The sequence below is a fragment of the Rhinolophus hipposideros genome (assembly GCF_964194185.1).
Source record: "Rhinolophus hipposideros genome assembly, chromosome: 8".
Classification (NCBI taxonomy): domain Eukaryota; kingdom Metazoa; phylum Chordata; class Mammalia; order Chiroptera; family Rhinolophidae; genus Rhinolophus; species Rhinolophus hipposideros.
In genome coordinates this window covers 76511942-76533887 of record NC_138054.1, presented here as the reverse complement: position 1 = coordinate 76533887, position 21946 = coordinate 76511942, and the positions used below count along the sequence as shown (strand labels likewise).

General features: G+C 36.3%; 1 protein-coding gene and 1 pseudogene across 6 annotated transcripts in view; one reads left to right on the top strand and one right to left on the bottom strand.

Moving 5' to 3' along the window:
• The window catches only part of EYA3 (EYA transcriptional coactivator and phosphatase 3), an 89374-nt gene extending 71888 nt beyond the window's left edge, over positions 1-17486 (bottom strand). For 3 of the 5 annotated variants that reach the window (XM_081056596.1, XM_081056598.1, XM_081056599.1), the window contains exon 1: positions 17322-17431. The gene's annotated coding sequence lies outside the window, so the exon portion shown is untranslated. Of the gene's footprint in view, positions 1-17321 lie in introns of all 5 variants that reach the window. The other 2 variants (XM_081056595.1, XM_081056597.1) reach the window with 1 other exon arrangement.
• On the top strand, positions 9410-10530 carry LOC308501542 (centromere protein N-like; annotated as a pseudogene). Its single transcript has one exon. The product of its transcript is annotated as a centromere protein N-like (transcript).
• Positions 17487-21946: the final 4460 nt, after the last annotated feature.

Below are 21946 nucleotides of genomic sequence, written 5' to 3'. Positions count from 1 at the left end.
TCAATCTAAGTGAAATATAAACTTATGATTACACAAAAACCTGTACATGAATGTGTATAGTACCTTTTTCATATAAACACCAAAGACTGGAAAAAACTCAAATGTCCCTCAAACTGGTGAATGGATAAACAACTGTTGTACAACAGAATACCACACAGCAATTTATGCGACATGGACAAATCTCAAATGCATTATGCTAAATAGAAGAAGCCAGGCTCAAAAGTCTACATATTGTATAACTCCATTTATATGTCATTCTTTATATAACTACAAGACCAGAAAATAAATCAGTGTTTGCCAGATGCTGCAGAATGGGAAAGGGATTGGCTACAAAGGGGCATGAAGGAACTTTATTGGGGTGATGGAACTATTCTATATCTTGATTGTATTGGTAGTTACGTGATTGTCTGCATTTGTAAAACTCACAGAATTGTACACTTAAAAAAATGAATTTACTGTATGTAAATTATGCCTCAAAAAATTACAATAGTATCTGTTTAGATTTTTAGAAAGAAAATTAATCACATGTGAAGTTGAATAAAATCCTGACTATAATTATAATATAAACAAACAAATTATAAACAGTTGGATAAACAGTTTATGAGTACAGAGACTTGAAACGTTGGCTAATAAAATAATAAACATAGTTGGATCAGCATTTTATTTATGAGTACCAAGATTTGAAATGTTAGCTATATTACTTGATATCATCATAACAGAAGAGTTTTTTTCCATTAAAATAGGTGACTTAAATAAGGTCAAACAAATTCTTATTTTTTTTGTTTTAAATGCGACCACCTTCAAACAGACTACCTTCCCTACCATATGGGAGTGGAGGAAGAATTCTACTCCTATGCTAAGCTACTAAAGGTAGATCTATACAATATACAAACATTCAGAAGTAATCACACCTAAATTAGCTGTTATTTATTGAAAGACAAAAACAGTGAAAAGAGGAAGAAAGAGAGAGAGGGAGGGAGGGAGGGAGGGAAGAAGGGAGGGAAAGAAAAACTTAAGACACAGGCAATGAACCATGTAAAAGATCTCTCTGCAAAACAAATACACAGTTATCAGCCAGAAGAATTATTCTACAGCAAAATACCTTGCAAACCCCATACCATGAAAATGGGTACCTAACAAAGAGGAAAAAAGTCCCAAAGAGAATCCTGTAGTTTAAGTTTTGAAAGAGAAAGTTCACATAAAAATCCACATCATTTAATGGAGTTATTATGGTTAACATTGAACAGCATTGTTTTCTTTAAAAAATATTTAAAGGGCTTACAGGCATAATACCAAAAGGTGCAAAAAGTTGTTAAGCAGGCTTGCTTTATGAGACAGATGTTTCTAAGAAGTTTGTGATCAAGTTTTTATAAAGTCAATCATTCCACGTGCACTGTAGGCTTACTATTTAATAAGGCAATTAGTACAAGGGAAAGAGAGGGGATTTGGGGTCAAAAGCACTCAGCTCTGTTACCTACCAGCCAGAAGAACTTGGGCAGGTTGGTTTATCTTGTAAATATAGATTCATTCTAAAATTAAATCAATTAATACTTAGGAAGAGTCTAGCACAATGCACAATACCTGACATGTAATGTAGGTACCCTAAAAATGTTAGTCCCGTTTGCATTCATAAGTGTCTCGCTATGCATTGAGAGTGGAAGAATAAATGAGTAAGGCAGGACCATTTCCATAAGGCATTCACAATCCAGTGGATTTCTTAGCTATGACACCACAGCAAATCCATAAAAGAAAAAAAAAGGGATAAATTTGACTTCATCAAAATTAAAAACTTCAATCCTTTAATTTATATTCTGGTTTCTATACCACTGTAAAATGTTTTCTATGGCAGTCAAAACTGAATTTTCACTAATGGTCTTCTCTTAGTCCCCATCTTATTTCTATTTTCTGCAGGATTTGATGATGCTGACTGCCCCATCTGTACTATATTCCTTTTAGGGTACCTGAAAATTGCCTTTTTCACCCACAAGGGAAATTTAGGGAAAAGCAGTAAGTTTACAATATCGAGTTCTCCTATCTAAGAGCACAGTACGTATTTCCAGTTAATCTTTTTTTAATCTCTTAGTAAATCCTTTCCATTTATTTATGTAGGTATTTTATCTTTTTGTTTGTTGCATTTGTCATCATATTTTCTAAAGAAGTTGCTTTTCATATATATGGGAAAGCTGTTGATATTGGTACATTAATTTTGTAAATGGCCAAAGTCTCTTATTGTTCTAATAACAAGAACAGTAAGATGGTTGAGTTTCATATATATATTTTCCCTTGCTGCATAAAAATAGTTTGCTTCCTCTTTCCCCAATATTAACCTCTTTATTTCTTCTTCTTGCCTAATGATATTGGCTTACACCTCCACTACAGTGTTAAGTAAACGTGCTAACTGTAGGGCTTCCTTTTCTTGTTCCTCACATTAATGAGAATACTTGTATAATAGCATACCACTACTAAGCACGATAGTGGTTTGGTTTGAAATAAGTTTTCCTTAATCATGTTAAATAAGAATTCATCAATTTTAATTATACAGAGAATGCTTATCAGGAATGGATATTAATTAGGTCAAATGCTTTTTTGGCATCCAAAAATATGACCATATGGTTTTTCTCTCATCTATTAATATAATGCAGGTTAATAGATTGTCTAATATTGAACCACATATGAATTTATTACAAAGGAGAAACCCTTGGGTAGTAGAATATTATTTTAATGTACTGTTCAAGTTGATTTTCTAGTATTGAATTTAAGATATTTACATTGATATCTGTAAGATTTTTCCTGTTTTCCTGTAAGCTTTCCTTCTTTATCCATGCTCTGGAGCAGATATAATTACCTGTTCCTTAGCTATTTGAAGTAACATACCTATGAAAACATTTGGGTCTAAAAGTTTTTGTGGAGCAGTCCTTTGACAACTTTATTAATTCTCTTCATTGTTAGTGGCCTCTTGAATTTCTTTCTTCTGAGATCAAGTTTGGTAGTATTTTTCTAAAAGAGTCACTTCATCCAGATTGTCAAGTTCATTTGTACAGGATTTTACTCATATGTATGTGTGGTTATTTCATTCTCTTCTTTAGAATGCTGCATTCTTGAATATAACCTTCCAAACTTCAACAAAATCAGTTTACTCTCAATGAACTTCCTGCTGATCAAAATCAAGAATCAGAACATTCTGGTTCAAGAGAGCTGACAAAGCATACCCATTTATATCCTCTCTCTCCAGAGATCCACCCCATAAAAATAACAGAAAAGAAGGAGATAGATAAAATATGCAACAACAAAGAATACACAGATAGTGTTTTCAGGGGGAAAAGACTCAACAAATTTTTAGAAGACAGAAAGTGGAAAGAGGTTGATATCTCAGTCATTCATTTACTCATTTCAAAAAATACTTTATGTACTAGGCATTGTTCTAAGCACTGGAGATAAAGCATTGTGCAAAAAAGACAGAGTCCCTGCTTTCATTGCATTTATATTCTAACCAGAAGGAAGAGACATGTAAGCAAATTATTTTTCAAGCAGTGGTAAGAAAAACAAAATAGATCAAGGAAATAGAGAAACAAATTATGTAGAGTTTCTGTGTTCTTCGTCATATGTGGCCACCAAAGTCTCTGCTGTTAGTTTCATAGTCAGCTAATAATTAAGCACAGATTTCCTTAGACACCTTAGGTTTCCTAGGCACCAATAAATCTTCGGTCTGAACTGATGGGCTCTATATACATATTAGGGCACACCTTTAACACTCAGCGAGTCAATTTACAACTCTGCCTTAGCCTTCACTACCTGCCTGCACAGAGCTTCAAGATGAGAGTTCAAGAACTGAGAGCTTCGGGCCTGCTCAGGTCTTTTCCTAAACATGCACACAACCTCATAGCATTCTAGGTTCCCAGAAATATATCAGAACTATACAGATTCCATTACGGACATCTCATTCCTTCGCTTTTCCTTTCAAGCTTTTTGGTTAGCCTGTTGTTTGTCCCAACTGTTATTCACTGCCACAGGCCACCAAGATGTTCAACAATTGCCACTAATTGTTTTTAATGAATACCCTGATGGGGAAAAGGCTGTTTGTACAGGATGAGCTCCAAGTCAGGTCGAATAGTCTTGTGAATGAGGTCTTTCAAGGAACCACCAGACAGGTCAAATGATGACAATTTCCTGGGAATCGGGCTTTGAAGGAGCTCCAATCTTGTTCTGCCTCTTTCAGTGGCTTCCGGACTGCTAGCTTTCACCATGACTGAGGATAGTTAGTTTTCAGGGCTACCATGGAGCTGGAAAGAGGGGCAATGGAAACAAGGCAAGTTGAAACTCTACAAAGTTCACACTGGTTTTGCCAAGATTCAGCCATCTTTCTTGAGTAAATGCTCCTGGATTGCTGTAAGCCTGTAGTTATTTTCAGAGTTCTGAAAAAGTTGATTCTGACTATTTTTGCCAGTGTTCTCATTGCTTTTATGAAGGAGAGAATTTTCAAAGGTTCTTACTCTGCCATCATTGTTGACATCCTCTGCATTTGAATTGAGAAACTCCTTCAGTTTGACTTTTATGTTTATTAATTTGTTATTCAGTCCACTTTTTATTTTTAAAATTTCAATATTTACATTTTCTTATTTCCTCTGAAATTACTAATAATGCTCATCTTAAAATCTCCTTCAGTTTATACTATTCACTATTTCCTTTAGTGTTGGTTGCATTTGGTACCTCTCTTTCATAGCATTAATTTTCCTCAAATGACTGGTAAATCTAGGTTATCAGTTCATATTTGTAGTTGGGAGTATCAACTAAAGTTTTTCCTTACAGTGGATGAGAATCTTTGTTCCCCTGTTGTGATATGCAGGTTCTGATTATACGCTTCCACTTCTAGTGACTATGGAAGAGGGGTGAAATGTGCAGTTAGGCAGTATCTGCAGATAACTTGATTTCTGGGTATGAATCTGTCTCTTCTGAACATCACATAAATTATTAAGGATATATCTGGTCTCTTACGCGAGGATTCAGACTTTAGAGAGTAGCTATCATTGCCTTATCCTGGAAAGAAACACTGGAGTTAGCTACTCACTTTGCTTTTTGCTTCCTCTACTTTTGTTACAGCAGTCTCTAGTTGCTTTAATCTGTTCTTGCTTCTTTCTCTAACCTCAAAAATTCATCCATTCATTTATAAAATATTTACTGAGTGTCTATTATGTGCCAGGCACTAGTTTAGTGGAGAATTCAGTGATGAACACTGTCCCCAGCCTCAAGGGAACTCATATTCTAATAGGAAGATAAACCAACACACAAGGTAATATAATTTCACGAAGTAGTAAGTATTGTGGAAAATGAAACAAAAAATAGAGAGTGACTACTGGGCAGTTGAGATATTGTGATAATAATTTCTCTGAGGTGGTAATATTCCATCAGAGATCTGAATAATGAAAAAGAGAGAGAGCTATAAGATGTGAATGAGGGCTTTCAGAAGAAAACAAGTGTAAAGAAACTGAAAGAATAGCATCTTGGCATATTTGAAAAATAGCAAAAAGGCCAATGTTACCGTGTTTCTCTGAAAATGAAACCCGGTCTTATATTAATTTTTTCTCCAAAAGACACATTAGGGCTTATGTTCAGGGGATGTCATCCTAAAAAATCGTGCTAGGGCTTATTTTCCAGTGAGGTCTTATTTTCGGGGAAACATGGTAGCAAGTGAATGAGTATTAATTAATGAGGCCTGAGATGCAGGCAAACAGATCACACATGGTCTTGTAACATACAATACAGAGTTTAGGAAGGCAATGGGTATTTCAAGCAAGAAAATGACATGATTTGATTTAACTGCTATGGGTAGAATAGACTATAAAGAAATAGATGCCCTCCCCAGGCAGATTGTACAATGTGTTTGGAAAGCATTTCTCTGGGTCTTCTCCAGGGGACAAATACCAGATACTCAAAATTGAGAGCAAAGGCCAGGAAACTGATGAATGTTTCAGGCACTCTTCCATTCTTCATATTTGTTTACCTGAAGTTTAGTACATTTCTGACACTTCTATATATACTTCCAGCTGTGATTTCTACTACTAGTTTCTCTATTGATCCAATCTTATGTTTCCTATCTTTCTGAAATTTCTTAATTTACTACCTTTTAAAAAAACATCTAACATATCTATTCAGAGTTCTTTGTCCTCAAGAGTTCTGCTGAAATAGATACAAATATCCAGCACACCTACATTCAGCTGACCTCCCTTAAGGCTCTTTTGAAAGACTTTCATCTCTCGTAATTCAGGCATGATCACAAATCACATCTCTGTGGCCAAAAAAACTGCAACCAACTACACCTCCCCTGCTGTACTTTCTACAGACAGACAAAAGCCATCACCATGCTGGTCAACTCCTTCCATAAATAAACAGCCCAGCCAAATGACTGTGGTAAAGTTGATGAATTCTTCTGGCTTCTTTATTTGGGAGGCACGACTGATAACATATCGTGGCATTGTCAGCTGTAGGAATATTTATAGTAACTTTACACTTAACAGAATACTATCAGAACTTACTGAGAAAGAATTTTTTTAAAAATACACTTAGGCTGTACCAAATCCTACTAGGAAAAATATTTTATCAGGAATAGATTCTCTAGAAGAATTGTTTGTACAATTTCTAATATTACTTCTTATAAAATTACTCTTTGAAGTTGTCTATAAAACAATCTTTAACAATAATTCAAAAATAATAATACAAGCTTCCAATAAAATATGGAGATATGCTCCACAGGAGAAATTGCAAAACCACAGTAAAAAATATTGAGAAGGAATGAGTTAATCTGAATTAGATATGTCAAAGGAGGTTTAATAATAATCCAACAGCAACAACAACAAATAATAATAATCCAACAGTTCTACTACATTCCTTCCAACCCTCCTTGGATCTCTCTTCGGTTTTTAGTAATTTGTCAGTCATAAAGCATAAGAATTTCTCTAATTTGTGGAGATTCATACTCCACATAACTGACAGCCTTCAAAACTTTATCTTCATCCTCTTTTAATCTGTGAAGTTAACATTTCTAAGAGAATCACAATTTTTTCTGTAGGTGCTATAGCCTGTGACACATGGTATATATACTTCAACATGAATACTCTAGAAATGTGTTGCTTCCGGTTATATAGAAAAATTTGTATCCTATTTCATCCATTTTATAAAGTCAAAATTAAGTCTTTGGAAATGTTATACCTAGCTGTCAAAAGAACTATAAAATCTAGATTCAGTTCTTTTACTGTTTCATTTCCCCGAACTTATACTTATTCCTTCAAAAATCCATTACCCATAATTTCAGTGCTGTCTTTTCAGCAAAGAGTAAAGACTAGTAAATTTTAACACTTGTTATTTTACCCTTTTCATCATAATTCATCTTGGTAAGAGGCAGGTTTGGCAAGCCTGAAGCATTAACTCTGGAGCCAGAGTTACTTAGGTTCAAATCCCAGCTCTGACACTGAAGACTGGTATGGGAGCTTAGACAAGTTATTTAACTTCCTGGACCTGAGGTACTTCATAGGTACTATGGGAATAATAAGTGTCTTTCTCATAAGGCTGTCCTAAGGTTTGAATGAGTTCATATCTGTAAAGCTTAGAATAATAGTGCCTAACACATAGTAAGCATGATATAACTGTTTGTCAAAGAAAAATAAAATAAATAAGTACCTCAGACATAAGATAAACGGACTCAGGAAAGAAATCTGATCTTGAGTGAAAATCAATTCATTAAACTAGCCCCTCTTGGTTTTTCAAAGGGCAAAATATTAAAATTATTTTAATATTTTATTTGGGTAAGGTCCAAATAACAAGAGATTCGTACGAGAGATTAAACAAGTTGGGCCTGTAGCCCTGATACCCTTTGTCACTGGCTTTGATTCCAAATACTCTACACGAGAACTTTCCCTACAAGTCCTCAAGGAAAGCTGTTTTCAAGCTTCTGGGCAATATAACATTGAATGTCAATCACCTTCTGTTACTTAGCAAATATGCAGAACTCATCATGGTCACAAATACTTTCAGGAGATCCTACTGTGGGTTATGAGCTATTAATAGCTAACATTTATGGAATGTTTTTTTATGGGTTAGGCACTGTTCTAAGTACTTTATACATATCGACTCATTTAATCCTCTCAATAAGTCTATAAGATAGGTACTATTTATTATCACCATTTTATAGATGAGAAAACCAAAGCACAGGGAGTAACTTGCCCAAGGTTATATACCTAATAAGTGACCAACCTGGACCTTAAGCCCAGACAGCCTAGCTTCAAAGCCTACAGTCTCAAACCACAGCTACGTGCCTCAATATGGAATGTCACAGGCAGGACTGATGATTTTAAAAAGCAGACCAAGCTAAAAATGTATGCCATGCCATGCTACAGTCATCAACAGCCGAAATTCACAAGCCAAGTAAACGAGAAGATACTAAGAATTCAAGTTTTTGTCTTTATCCTCTCTCATTCTCATTCTTCTCCTAAGCCTCCCAAGTAAATACGAGTTAATACAAGTGAAATGTTTTAAATAGAGCCTGGCACTTAGTAATTGCTTATTAAGTGTTAAGAAGCAGTAGTGGTAAAAATAGTAGAGTATGCCTACTGGCCCTGCCTCACTCTATTGGCTACCATACATAGGAACTGTTGTTATCTCTACCATCTTTCCCCCGTTGTGATTATAGGAAATGAATCAGAACAATCAATAAATGTAGTCCACTGTAACAAAAACCCAAATAACTCCTTAACCTGGTGCTTTCACCTGACCATATACACAGGAGCAAACTACTCTATTTCTCAGTTCTCTTTTCTTGGCTTACAAAGACTGGACTAGGGACAGAAGAAAGTAGAATAAAGCAGCTTTGTAACCTTTTGACCAGTTGCCAAGAGCAGAAGCAAAGTTTGTGAAAAGCAAGTTAATCTACCTAAACTGACTGTCAGATGGAAACTAGCAAAGGATTCTAATGATAGAAGCTCTGCAAATGAACAACAATTTTCAACCTCATGATTCTGTACTATTGCAGTTTTAAAAATGATGTGCCCAGACACAGTAAAGAACAGAGATGACCACGACGATAATCAGGGCAATAGAGTCCCCCACTCTTAATTGTTCTGTGCAATTACTTAGGTTAAAAGCTTAACAGAATCAAGATACATTTTAGAAGAGGACACTAGCAAACTCAAACATTTTCAATTCCAAAAAGACAATATTGGGGGAAAAAACCTAGCAGTCACTAGAATTTTTTAAGCTGTGGGTACAATGCATTAATAGGTTATCATATCAATTTAGTGGAGACCAACAGTTTGTTTTGAATGAAATACAAGAAAACAAAATAGAAAATTTTACAACGTATCACCGGTAATGAAGATAAATTTTATTTCATAAAACTTCTGTTTTAATTTTAAATACTAAAATGTACATATATGTGTATAAACCCTGGGTAGGTAACAATGAAAAATGCTGTAATCAAAAAAGTTTGGGCAGCAGGAGGGAACATCTGCTGAGGAGTGAGACAGCTGGCGATGTGGGCCGTGCCAAAGAGACGGATGAAACTGTTGCCGAGTTTATCAAAAGGACCGTCTTGAAAATCCCAATGACTAAAATGATGACAATCCTAAAAGCCTGGGATTTTTTCTCTGAAAATCAACTGCAGGCTGTAAACTTCCGGAAGAGAAAGGAATCTCTTGCTCAGGACTTGGTTCTGCTTTGTGAGGAGAATTGTGTGAGTCTCAATGAAGCAGCCCTTGTAGACATCATTTATACTCAATTTCATCAGCACCAGAGAGTTTGGGGTGTTTTTCAGATGGCTAAAGAGCCAGGTGAAGACATTGACCTTTCCCATATGGAACAGTTCAAAAGTTCATTTAAGAAAGTTCTTCAGAGGGCATTAAAAAAATGTGACAGTCACTTTCAGAGACGCAGAGAGAATGCAGTATGGATTCGAATTGCCTGGGGAACATAGTAGAGAAAACCAAACCAGTACAAACCTGCTTATGTGATGTATTATTCCCAGACTCCATATGCCTTCATTTCTTTCTCCCGGCTGAGAAGCAATACACCCCTTCTGTGTCAGGCATTGACAATTGCTAGCAAATACCATCAGACTGTGATAATGGACCTCAGAAGTCGTTATCTGGACTCTCTTAAGGCTATTGTTTTTAAACAGTATAATCAGAACTTTGAAACTCTGCTACACTTCTACAAGAAAGAAGACTTGAGCTAAGCAGAAATATGGATTCAAGGATCATTCATGAAAACAGAATAGAAAAAGACAGAGACCAAAGAGTGACTCAAGAAATTTTTGGACACTATCCTCAACCAAGACTTGAAACAAAATTCAAAAGTGACTTAAATGGGTGCATCTTGGCTGAAAGAGAAGAACCCCTCCGGTGCCTAGTAAAGTTCTCTAGCCCGCATCTTCTGGAAGCACTGAAATCCTTAGCACCAGCCGATATTGCAGATGCACCACTTTCTCCATTGCTCACTTGCATACCCAGCAAAAGAATGAATTATTTTAAAATTAGAGATAAATAAGATGTATGTGGTTTTGCAAGCAAAAAAAACAGTTTGAAAGCCACTTTACCAGAAGATAAAAAAAAATAAAAACGGGCCAGTCAAAAAGGAGGGAAATATTCACTTCAAACTATGTATGAAATAATATTTGCAGTTTTGGTGTTTCTCTAAATTACAGTTTTTTAAAGGCAAGCCTCTGAAAAAGAACAAAAAAAAAGGAAAAATGTTAACAGAGTTACTGCAAATTATCAATTACACAGAATGTGAGGTATTGAAACTAAATAAATATATACTAACAACAGATACACAGAAATGAGATAAAGCTAAGATTTTTCAGTTAAACTAGCTATTTCTAATACCATACCAATACGAAATGACTATTCGCCTTGCAAAAGTTCTCGTTCTCACTCTCAAGAACATTTATTCATCAATGTTATCTAATCACTGCTTCCCAATCTATAGTAAAGTAAGACCTGGTGAAAAGGAAAAGCAGATTTGGAGAATTCTGTGAAGTAATAACACTGATTAGTATGGCATTTTTTAATAAGACAAATGTACTTTTTTAAAATCTTATAATGTTGTCTATATCCTGAAATATTCTAAGAAAAAAAATCATACACATATATTTTGAATTATGCTGTCGGAAAAGAGATGACCATCAATTTAATAGGAAAAATTAACATCATTATGCTAAATTAAAATTCCCTCTTACTTTGAAAAAAGGAAGAACAACTAGTGAATCTGACCTAAATCTTTTTCAACTACTATGGAAACTAAAGAATAAAGTTCAGTTCCACCTAAGAGCTAATCATTCTAATTTATTCCCATAGTAACAGTGCTGATAGCAACAACCTGCCAATTCTCCTAAATTCAGTTATTGCCACATTATTAAATTTCAGATGAAAGGAAACTATCAAAATTTTACAAGATAAACTGATTATCAAACCCACATATAGAGTTGCTTTTGAAAAAAAATTTCATGTTTAAATCAAAGTAAAGAACATTCTAAATAGCAGCAAGAAAATCATTATAGCAAAGCTTACAATTTTCAGCTCCATAACAATACTTTTCCCGCCAAAGAGAAAAAAAAATAAAAATCAAGACAAAAGCTACTATAAAAAACAGTGTACTTAATGTCTGAATTAATAAAGGGAGTTAATATATAAGAATTAAAATAAGTAGTATCCCTAATCAAGTGTCATTTCTTACCAGAAATAATCAGGTGTTTTTTCTGTTAACCTGATTCTATGATTTTCAATTGTTTTCAAATACTCAGAAAAATAACTTCTCATCACATCTGACTCTTGCATTAAGCTGCATCCTCAACTAATATTAAATCATCTGCTTCCCTTAGAGATGCAACAAATTCTTTTTTTAATCTGGGAATAATAAAAACGGAAAATATTAACATGATAAATATGCTAAATGACTATTTGCATTTTTAATTAAAAAAAGAAATTGGTTTGTGAAAGTTCCCCTCCTCTTTTCTATAGTAAAAATACTAATTATTAGATATATTATTCTAAACATGGTAATCCTAAAGAGATTAATGTACTTAATTTTGCACAAAATTTCAAATTTGGAAATGAGAATGGAGGTAAGGCAAAATTTTTAGTTTTCAGTCTTCTGTTTTATATTTCAAAGTTGTTAAATTCATATTGGAAACATTAAGATTTTAGAATTTAAAACTATTACATAAATTTATTTAATACTTTCCAGATTAAAGAAAGGGAAAAGAAATTAATGCTAAGGGGTAAGATATTTTAGTAATATAGAATACATTTTATTTATATTGTCTTTCTCCAAATAACTCAAAAGTAATTAACTTCCATAAGATAATTTTTTTTAAGAGGGAAGGATCTGGTCCTGTTTTGCTTTCTTAATATGTGGTTTTTGCTGTCTAAGAAACATAGGTAGTTAAAGGGTTTACAATTCGCCTTAAGCCAGCATTAATAAAAAGACCAGGTAAAACCCCCCCTTTAACATTTCCAACCAAAAGCAGTATTCTTTTGTGTTTCAGAGAAATTGAATTTTTAACCGTAACCTATAAAGGAAGTAATCACTAAATTGGTAGAACTTTCTACAAAAAGGTCATGAACTCTGGAGCCAAGAAAGACTAAGTTCAAAATCCAGCTCTCCTGCCAACTAGCTTTGTTACTTTGGGCAAGTTATGTAACTTCTGTACATTCCTTTTCTCATTTGTAAAATGGAAATAAGAATAGTACTTCATAGGATCACAAGGATTAAAGAGTTAATGTATGTAAACCAGAATAGTTCCTGGCACATAATAAGAGCTATGTAAAGCTGGCTTTTATTTTTACTGTTTATCATTACAAACTTTACAGTTCAGTTATGAAAGTTTCCCAAACAAAAATTATTTAATTGTATCTATAAAGAACATGATTTTCTATTAGTTAAGATGTGATGCACTGTAGTCCAAGAATCTTAAACTCAAATAAAGAGAAATCACTGAGTGTTTTGAAAACAAAAGAAAATCGTAAATCGTTTAAAATATCACATACCATTGTCACTAGTAAGAAGCAACACTTTTTTAGAATTAAAGCTTTTTAAATTCTAATTATGTTGTCTCTTTACTATACCCTGGAGATGCAGGTTATGTTAACTCTTATAGTTTAATTCAGACATGTACAAATGAAATCAAATTCAGAATTTAAGTGTAAATGTCAGTCCTGTATAATGTCACCTAGTTTACACGAACAGCTTACTACTTATGTATTATTGTAATTGTACGTAGTAGGTATACAAAAGAAATGCATTACAAAAATTACTGGTATTTTCTAGGGTGAATTAAAAGAAATCCAATACAAATATTAACCAAGCTAGTAAGTTGAAGTGCATCCAACACAATCTGTACTAAGATTCTTTTTTTTTTTTTAATTTAAATTTATTTATTGGGGTGACAATTGTTAATGAAATTACATAATTTCAGGTGTACAATTCTGTATTACATCAACTATAAATCCCATTGTGTGTTCACCACCCAGAGTCAGTTCTCCTTCCATCACCATATATTTGATCCCCCTAACCCTCATCTCTCTTCCCCCACCCCCCAAGATTCTTAACATATAAAGTACTGACTGCCTTAGGGTGATCTGTTAACTTACAATAAGTCAACACTATTTACACATTTCCTTTTCTGATTTAAAATACTACTATACATTTAGAAGGAGAAAATAGTAAAGAAATTATATGAAGCCCATATTTCAAATATGTGTTTTTTAATACACTATAAATAACAGAGAAAAATACCCTAATTATTTCTACATTTAATAATTAGATACTCCAGGACTTAGGTTTATGGGGCAAATAAAAATATCAAGATGATGATATGGCTGCTGTTCCACTGTTTGTTATGTTCTCTGCCAATAAAACAAATAAGGCAGTTTATAGCTTAAACCATATATTCTGTACAAGAACATGCACTTGTATTTTTAAGTTAATCAGCAGATAAAAAGCCCACCTATTTTCCATTTTACTGTTAATATAATAATTCAACCCCTTGGTATAAACCAATTAAGTAAATGTATGGGAAGAATAAACTATTCCTAATATTCTTAAATATATTTTGAACTATCTATGTTGAACTATTCTATGTTGAATTATTTTGAACTATTCTTCCTCCATTTAAGTCACTAGTTAAAATATCCTGTTTTTATATGCAGAACACAAAAATCTTTTAGACAAACAACTACCTAAAAAGATATTCTATGAGCCTTTTAACTGTAAGCAAAACAAAGAGAATGGAGCAGTGAAGTGGCTTAGGCAGATCACAGAAACCATCATACCTCAAAGGGTAAGGACGTGGTGGAGGTGTAATTTGTTTCCTAAATTTTTAAAACTACATTTTCCTTAAGACATATCCTAGGGCTCAATGATAAAAATTAAAATATGTAAAACAAAGTACAGAAGCAAGTAAAATGACAAAAAATAACAACCAAAAATAATCAAGTCAAATAAAAACAAAAACAATGACTGACTAGTAGGCATAAAACTAATATGCAGCAATATATTTTAAATTGAGCCCTCAGGGTTACCAACTAAGACTTTGCCAAAATAAAGGAGAAATTTCTATAGAAAACCCAACAGTGATTCTTCTCCTGAGCTTTAAAAACATATACAGCGGGTCCTCAAATAACTTGATTTTGTTATAACATTGATGAGATGCCGTAGTAATTTAACTGTTGTTTATATCTATTAGTCTATAGTAAAACTGGTTTTGTTATACGTCATTTTGCTTCAAATTGCAGAACCTATCCATGACGTTAAGTGAGAACTGACTGTACACACTACGCTGTCTCTAGTAATTTTGTTTGTTTGTTTGGCAGCTATGTAAGAGGTTCAGGCTTTTCTGTGATTAGAAAATCTATCACGTACTTTACAAAGACCAGGCACATGAACACAACTGCGCCAATGAGACCACAGGATGCTCATTTCATGTAAGGGCTTTTATGCAGAATTTATATCGTAAAAGGCCAAAGTGATTTTAGAAGAAAAGAGAGACTACCTAAGATTTTTCAACTTCTACTTCCGCACAACAGTTCTTTCTCGAGTCCCTCTTGGAGGGCAAAAATGACTTCAGCTTCAAATTAAAAATCTGTGTCATGGATTTCTTACCCTAAAACTTTCATTCCTGTGACATAAATTTATTGAAATAAACCACTAAATACTCTACTGGGCTCTCCAGCCTGCAGCTTTGATGGAACTAAAACCCACTTCTCTGTGGGTGTGTACAGGACTTCTTTATTTGTTTTTTTTTTTTAAAAAAAGAATGACCTTGGAAAAATCATCACCAATTCTTTAAGCTCTGATTTTCTTTTTTTCAATGATGGGCCCCTCCTGTGGTAAACTGTATAAATCTATCTAGGTTTAAATTTAGAGATGGTCAAGAAACAAAAGCTCAGAAATGACACCTCGAGGTAAGAAAGGTGTTAGAGTCAGCCCATACTCAAGCGGAGTTAGTTTTAAAGGATGGGAAATGATGAGGCCAGATTGAACAGAAGCTCGAGTTTCCAGGGGAGTGCTGGCGAGGAGGTGCTGGTGACGAGCTTTCAAAGGGGCTTCCCTCCTCAGTTACAGAAGTCCTTAAAGCCAACCAAAGGGTCCTTTACTGTGGCTTCTGGGACGAACATGGCCAAGCGCCAACGTCTTTTGCTAAAAATAGCTAAAGGGAGCAGCTCAATTTTGGAATATGCCAAGGTCTACGCTATGTTCACGTATGTATCATATACAAAGGGAGACTTTTCATGAACTCATTAGTCAAAAGAGAAGCAGATGGTAAAAGCTGTTATTTACTCTGTTCACTGAAGTGCTAAATTTTAGAGCACAAATGACGATTCAGAAACTGATCACACAAAAACAGTTGCAGTCAAAGGCTAGAAATACACCATCAAGATCAAAAAACAAATAAAAATAATACAGAATATACCTCAGATCACAAAATTTGGGTAACAGGAAACTAACTGTTATTAAAGCCAATCCCTTCATTTCAGAGATGACTAAAAGCCACCAGAGAAATCTAAGAAATGTAAGAGAAACTCGCGTCTCAAAATGAGAGAAAGACGGTTTTAAGAGTAAGGTGGAAACAATAACGAGAAAATAAACATTAGAAGACTATTCTAAGAACTCAAGCACACAGTACTGTCTGGCTCCTGAAGAAACAGGAAAACCGAAAACTTGTCCATACAGTAAAAATGAAAAAACAACGTAGAAGAGGGAAGGATGAAGTTACAGACACACACTGACTTCCAGTAAAGAAAACGTACTTTGGTATTATGACCATAGCGAACTCTTCAGCAGAAAACATTTCGGCCACGTTTTTGGTAATAAATGTATAGAACTGGGGCTAATAATCGCCCAAGAAACGCTGCCTTTTGTCCTGACGGTCCTGTAAGGAAATCCCACGCGGAAAACCGAGCTGGTCGTCGCAGAACCTCGCATTTCTGCCTCCGCTGTGCGCGTCTCGGCTCTCACGGAACAGAGGACACGCAAACGACAAGGTGGTCCTCAGGACCAGTCCGTCAACAAGATCACACAAGCCCGATCGCTAGTAGCTCCCTGTGCCTGCCACCTGGGAGCCTGCAGCAGAGAGAGCCCCCAAACCGCTCCAGCGAAGACCTGGGGACGCCTCGGCTGTTCCCCCGCTACGGAAGCCACCCGACTTCAGTCTAACCCAGAGCCTCCAGGCAAAACTTCCCGCAGGCCGGGTCAATGTGCCCAGACCGGGGCGTTTAGCACAGCCTTCCGCTAGCTAAGAAAAGGCGGGAGAACCCCTGGCGACGCACAAGTGTCACCTACCAGTCCCGGGAGGAGGTAGGGGGTCAAAGGTGAGGAAAGTTGAGGGACAAGGACCTAGGACCCTGCCCGGTTCCGCAGTTGAGGAGGGGTGAGCACAATAAAGCGGGGGGTCGTCCTGCAAAGTGAAAGAACAGCGAGATCCCCGGACCACGGGTCGGGGAAGAGAGGTGCTACCCCGAGAGGAGAGGGGACACGGAGAGGCAGTCGCTGACGGAAGCGCTGAAGCAAAAGGCAAGAAGCCGGGGCTTGTAAGGGGCGGGTGAGGCTGAGGGAAAACGGCGAGGCGAGCGGTGAGCGACGACGGGAAGGGCTGAGCTGAGGTGAAAGGGGCGAGGCCGGCGTGAGGCAAAGGGCTGAAGTGAGGGAAGCACTGCAGGGACAAGGGACAGGCAAAGAGATCCCCCACCCACAGGGACCGGGGGAGAAATCTTGAGCCGTCCCCCTACAGGCTGCAGTCGTCCGGCCGCACTCAGACCCTGTCGGCGGCGGTGACTCACCCAAAGGCTGCAGACGGTCCACAGCAGGACATGGGGACCGGTCCAGACCCACAGTAGAACCAAGCGGGTGCAGGAAACCGCGGCGTTAGTGTGACCCGGATGCGCACCCCTAGGAACCGGAAGTCACCGGCCAGCGTCACCTCACAATCTACAACTCGTTCCACTAGAAGCCTCTGGGCGCATGTGTTAGGCTTCACCCGGCGGGGAAGGAAAGCGCTTAGACCCCGCCCACTCGGCCGGCCAGGGGAGCCCCGCCCTTGGTTACGCCCCCCTCGGCGCCTCCCTTGGTGCCTCGAGCGGATAGGCTGGTTCTTGTTGCTCAGGCCCTGGTACCGATGAGCACAAGCAGCCCCGGAAAAAATTCTTCAACACTCATTTTTCTAGAAAGGCTTTTAAAATGTGTGTAATCCCTGCCTCCCTAAAACGAATACGATGAGAAATGCTGGATGCATTTGGTAGATTTAGAAAAACTGGAAGAACGGGTGGGAAGTTTTGGAAGACACTTGGGGGACGCTAGCCCAAGGTGTTTTTATCCCCAATATTAGTTTATAACTCATATTGTATTGAGCTTACAATTAACTTCTATTTCGTGCACATTATTTTATGTATTAATTTTATCAGAAACAAAAATTTTAAGTTCTTTGTTTAAATTACTACTCAAATACGGTTAAGGAGCAGGGTTGAATTCAGGTTTTGTGTGAGCCTGAAATTTATTCAATTTTGAAGTCCTCTTTAAGAAAATTCAAAATTATAAATTAAAAAATTTTTTACAATAACACAAAATCCAGGAAAATTACACACTACCAATTACGAATTAACTGATACACTGCTAAAATACATTTTTTTGTAAATTTTTTGGCTGTAGTCTTTACCTCTTCCTATGACAACAATTTACTAAGTAATTTGTTTATGTACTAAGATCTTTGACTCCTCTCTCTCACACCCCACAACTAATTCATGAACAAGTTCTACAGGATCTGCCTTCAAAATTTGTCCAGAATCAGACCATTTACTGCCTCAGTCAATGTGTGACTGCTTTTTTTGACCCTGCCTTCCCACGATATATTAACAGCAGCAGTGGGCTTCAGTTAAAACCTTAATCAGATTATGTTGAACCTCCAACAGATTCCTATTTCAAAGTGAAAACAAAAATTCTTATATTGCCCTTCAGAACCGCCCCCCACGAACCCTACCCCAAGTACAACTAACCTCATCTCCTATTCTCTCCATTATTCCTTTACTCAAGGCACATTGGTCTGTTTGTTGTTCCCCAAACCTTCACATAGACTCAGGGCCTTTGTGTTTGCTGATCCCTCAGCCTGGAATGTTCTTCACTCAGATAACAGCATCATTCACCCTGTTACCTCCTTTACATCCTTGTTCAAATGTCACCCTCTCAATGAGCTCTTCCCTGACACTATATTTAAAATTGAAGTACCACCATCTTCCCTGCACTTCCTAACCCAGTTCTCTTAATTTTTCTCTTATAACATTTACCCATCCAACAATTTGCTACGGAGTTAGGTTTAATGTCTCTTTCCCCACACCCACACACACCAGAATGTAAGCTCCATGAGGGCACAAATGTTTGTTTTGTTCATGTGTATATTTCAGCACCAGAACAGAGCCTCTGACACACTGCAGGTGCCCAATAAGTGTTTGTTGAATGAAAGAATAAACTGCTCATAACTTTGCTTTTGCTATCTGAAACCATGCAAGCTGAACCACCAACTCCACTAGGGGGAGCACACGAGTAACCAATGTGGTATCCCCAGAAGTTAACTCCTAAAGCAAATACATACTCATAATTCTAAAACAGAGCTGCAGGAAGGCACACAAATTCCTCCCTGGAGCAAAGAGTGCTGTACTTACTTGGAATAAAAATCCTCCAATGTCTTCACAGTTCCTTGAGAATAAAGTCCAAGCTTTTTCCTATGGCCTGACCTTCCTAACTCAGATGTCATGCCCAACCTCCCTTCCCCTCACAAAGTGAGCTTAAGCCATCTTGTCTTTCTTTTTTCTTCTTGCACAAACCAAGCTTTCTTGTCTCAGGATCTAAACACATACTATTCCCTCTCTCTCGAGCACTCTTCCCCAAACCTCCCAATGAATGGTTCCTCAAGCTTCTCTCAGTTAAATTTCACCTCTGAAGATTTCACACAAGCCTCCTATGACCTCCTGTCTCTTGTCTAAACTGGTTCCCACACTCCCTTCCTATACTTTATCTTTTCTTCAGGATCTCTACTGCTATCTGAAATTGCTTTGTTTGTTCATTGTCTCATCACTAGACCCATGAGAGTCTTTATCTCTCTTGTTCACTGCTGAATTCTTAGCATTAGCAGAATAATTAGCATATAGTAGCTGCTCAATAAAAAACAAATAATTACTAATATTTATTGAAGCTTTACTATGTGTCACTGACTGTACGTAGTAAATGCATAAGAGCTCATATTTTTCTTTTGATCTTTTCAAACACCTTGGAAAGTATGATTATCTCCATTTTATAATAAGGAAACTAAGGCAGGGATAAGTTAAGCAACTTGCTCGAGGTCAAACAACTAGCAAGAAACAAACCTAGGACTTGAATCAAGTCTGTATGACTTCAAAGCCCATGATTTTAACTACTGGGCCATGTTGCTCTTAAATTACAGGAAGAACAACAGGTAGCCAACTATGAATTTATTTACTTACTAATTTCTTTTCTCTGATTTCATGCATTTATGCTTACTGTCATGGTCCGCAGGAGTGGAAATGTTTATTGGGGTTTTTTTCCTGCACCACTCCTGGTGACAGATCTAAAGAAATATGGCAAAAGTATAGTTTTGTTCAAGGTGGGTCGTAAATACCTAGATATTTGTTACATTATTTCCTGTTCTTTTCTGCAGATCTGAAATGTTTCATTCAAAATTTGCCACAAAAGAAAGGCTATTAAAATAGTCCAAAAATATTATAGCCAGATCTTTCTAAACAAAAGCCAAAATGTAAATCAAAACACAAGACTAGTTACACTAAAAAATGTTTAAAAATAAGTCTTTTGAATTATGTTTCCATTAAAAAAAAAAACATAATGAATGTATTATCAATGTTTTGTAACTGTTATCAACTTAAACTCTCCTGATTGACATATCTGAAGTACAATGGTCTGGGTTTTATTTCTGTTGATGTTCTCTGTTGTACTTAAGACAATATCTTATTATGTACATGACAGTTGAACCTCTAAAAGCAATCTGTAGTTGGTAGGATTGTAAAATGGTGCAACCACTATGGAAAACAATATGGCAGTTCCTCAAAAAATTAAAAATAGAACTCCTATATAATCTAGCAATCCCACTTCTAAGTAGTATATATCCAAAAGAAATGATAACAGAGTCTCTAAGAAATATTTGCACACCCTTGTTCATAGCAGAGCTATTCACAATAGCCAAGAGGTGGAAGCAACCCAAATGTCTATCAATGGATGAAGGGAAAACAAAATGTGGTACATATATACAGTGGAATACTACACAGCCTTAAAAAGGAAGGAAATCTTCAACTATATGGTGATGGAAGGAGAACTGACTCTGGGTGATAAATACACAATGTGACATATAGGTGATGTATTACAGAATTGTACACCTGAAACCTATGTAACTTTACTAACAATTGTCACCCCAATAAACTTTAATTAAAAAAATGGTAAATACATAAAAACAAAAAAAGGAAAGAAATCTTATCACATGCTACAACATGGGTGAACCTTGATGACATTATTTTAGGTTAAATAAGTAAGTCAGAAAAGGACAAATACTGTATGATTCCACTTATTTGAATCATCTAATGTAGTCAGATTTATAAATATAGAAAGCAGAATGTTGGTTACCGGGGCAGGAAGAAGGGAGCAAAGAAGAATTGTTGTTTAATGAATATAGAGTTTTAGTTCTGCAAGATAAAAAGATTCTGGAAATCTGATTTGCAACAATGTAAATATACTTAACACTATTGTTAAATACACACTGAACTGTATACTGATTAAGATGATAAGTTTTATGTATAAATTACCACAATAATTAATTAATTTTTCAAAAGCAGTCTAGGGCCGACCCGGTGGCTCAGGCGGTTAGAGCTCCATGCTCCTAACTCCAAAGGCTGCCAGTTCAATTCCCACATGGGCCAGTGGGCTCTCAACCACAAGGTTGCCAGTTCGATTCCTCAAGTCCCACAAGGGATGGTGGTGTGCCCCCTGCAACTAGCAACGGCAACTGGACCTGGAGCTGAGCTATGCCCTCCACAACTAAGACTGAAAGAACAACAACTTGACTTGGAAAAAAGGCCTGGAAGCACACACTGTTCCCCAATAAAGTCCTGTTTCCCTTCCCCAATAAAATCTTAAGAAAAAAAAGAAAAAGCAGTCTACAGCAATCTAGTCATTGCAGTAAGAAGGATGTGGGTCACTTTATGCCTTCTTGGCCCTGCATAGAGATTATTAGAATCTTTTTCACAGTTTTGTCCAAATTTCCACCAGGAAGAAGTCTTTGGAGTGGAATAAATTCACATTTTCAAGATTTGTAGTAACTAGTCTTTAGAGCTAAGCATTTCCAATCTCCTGAGTACATTATCCTCAATTTAACCACAGGCATCTTTTCCAG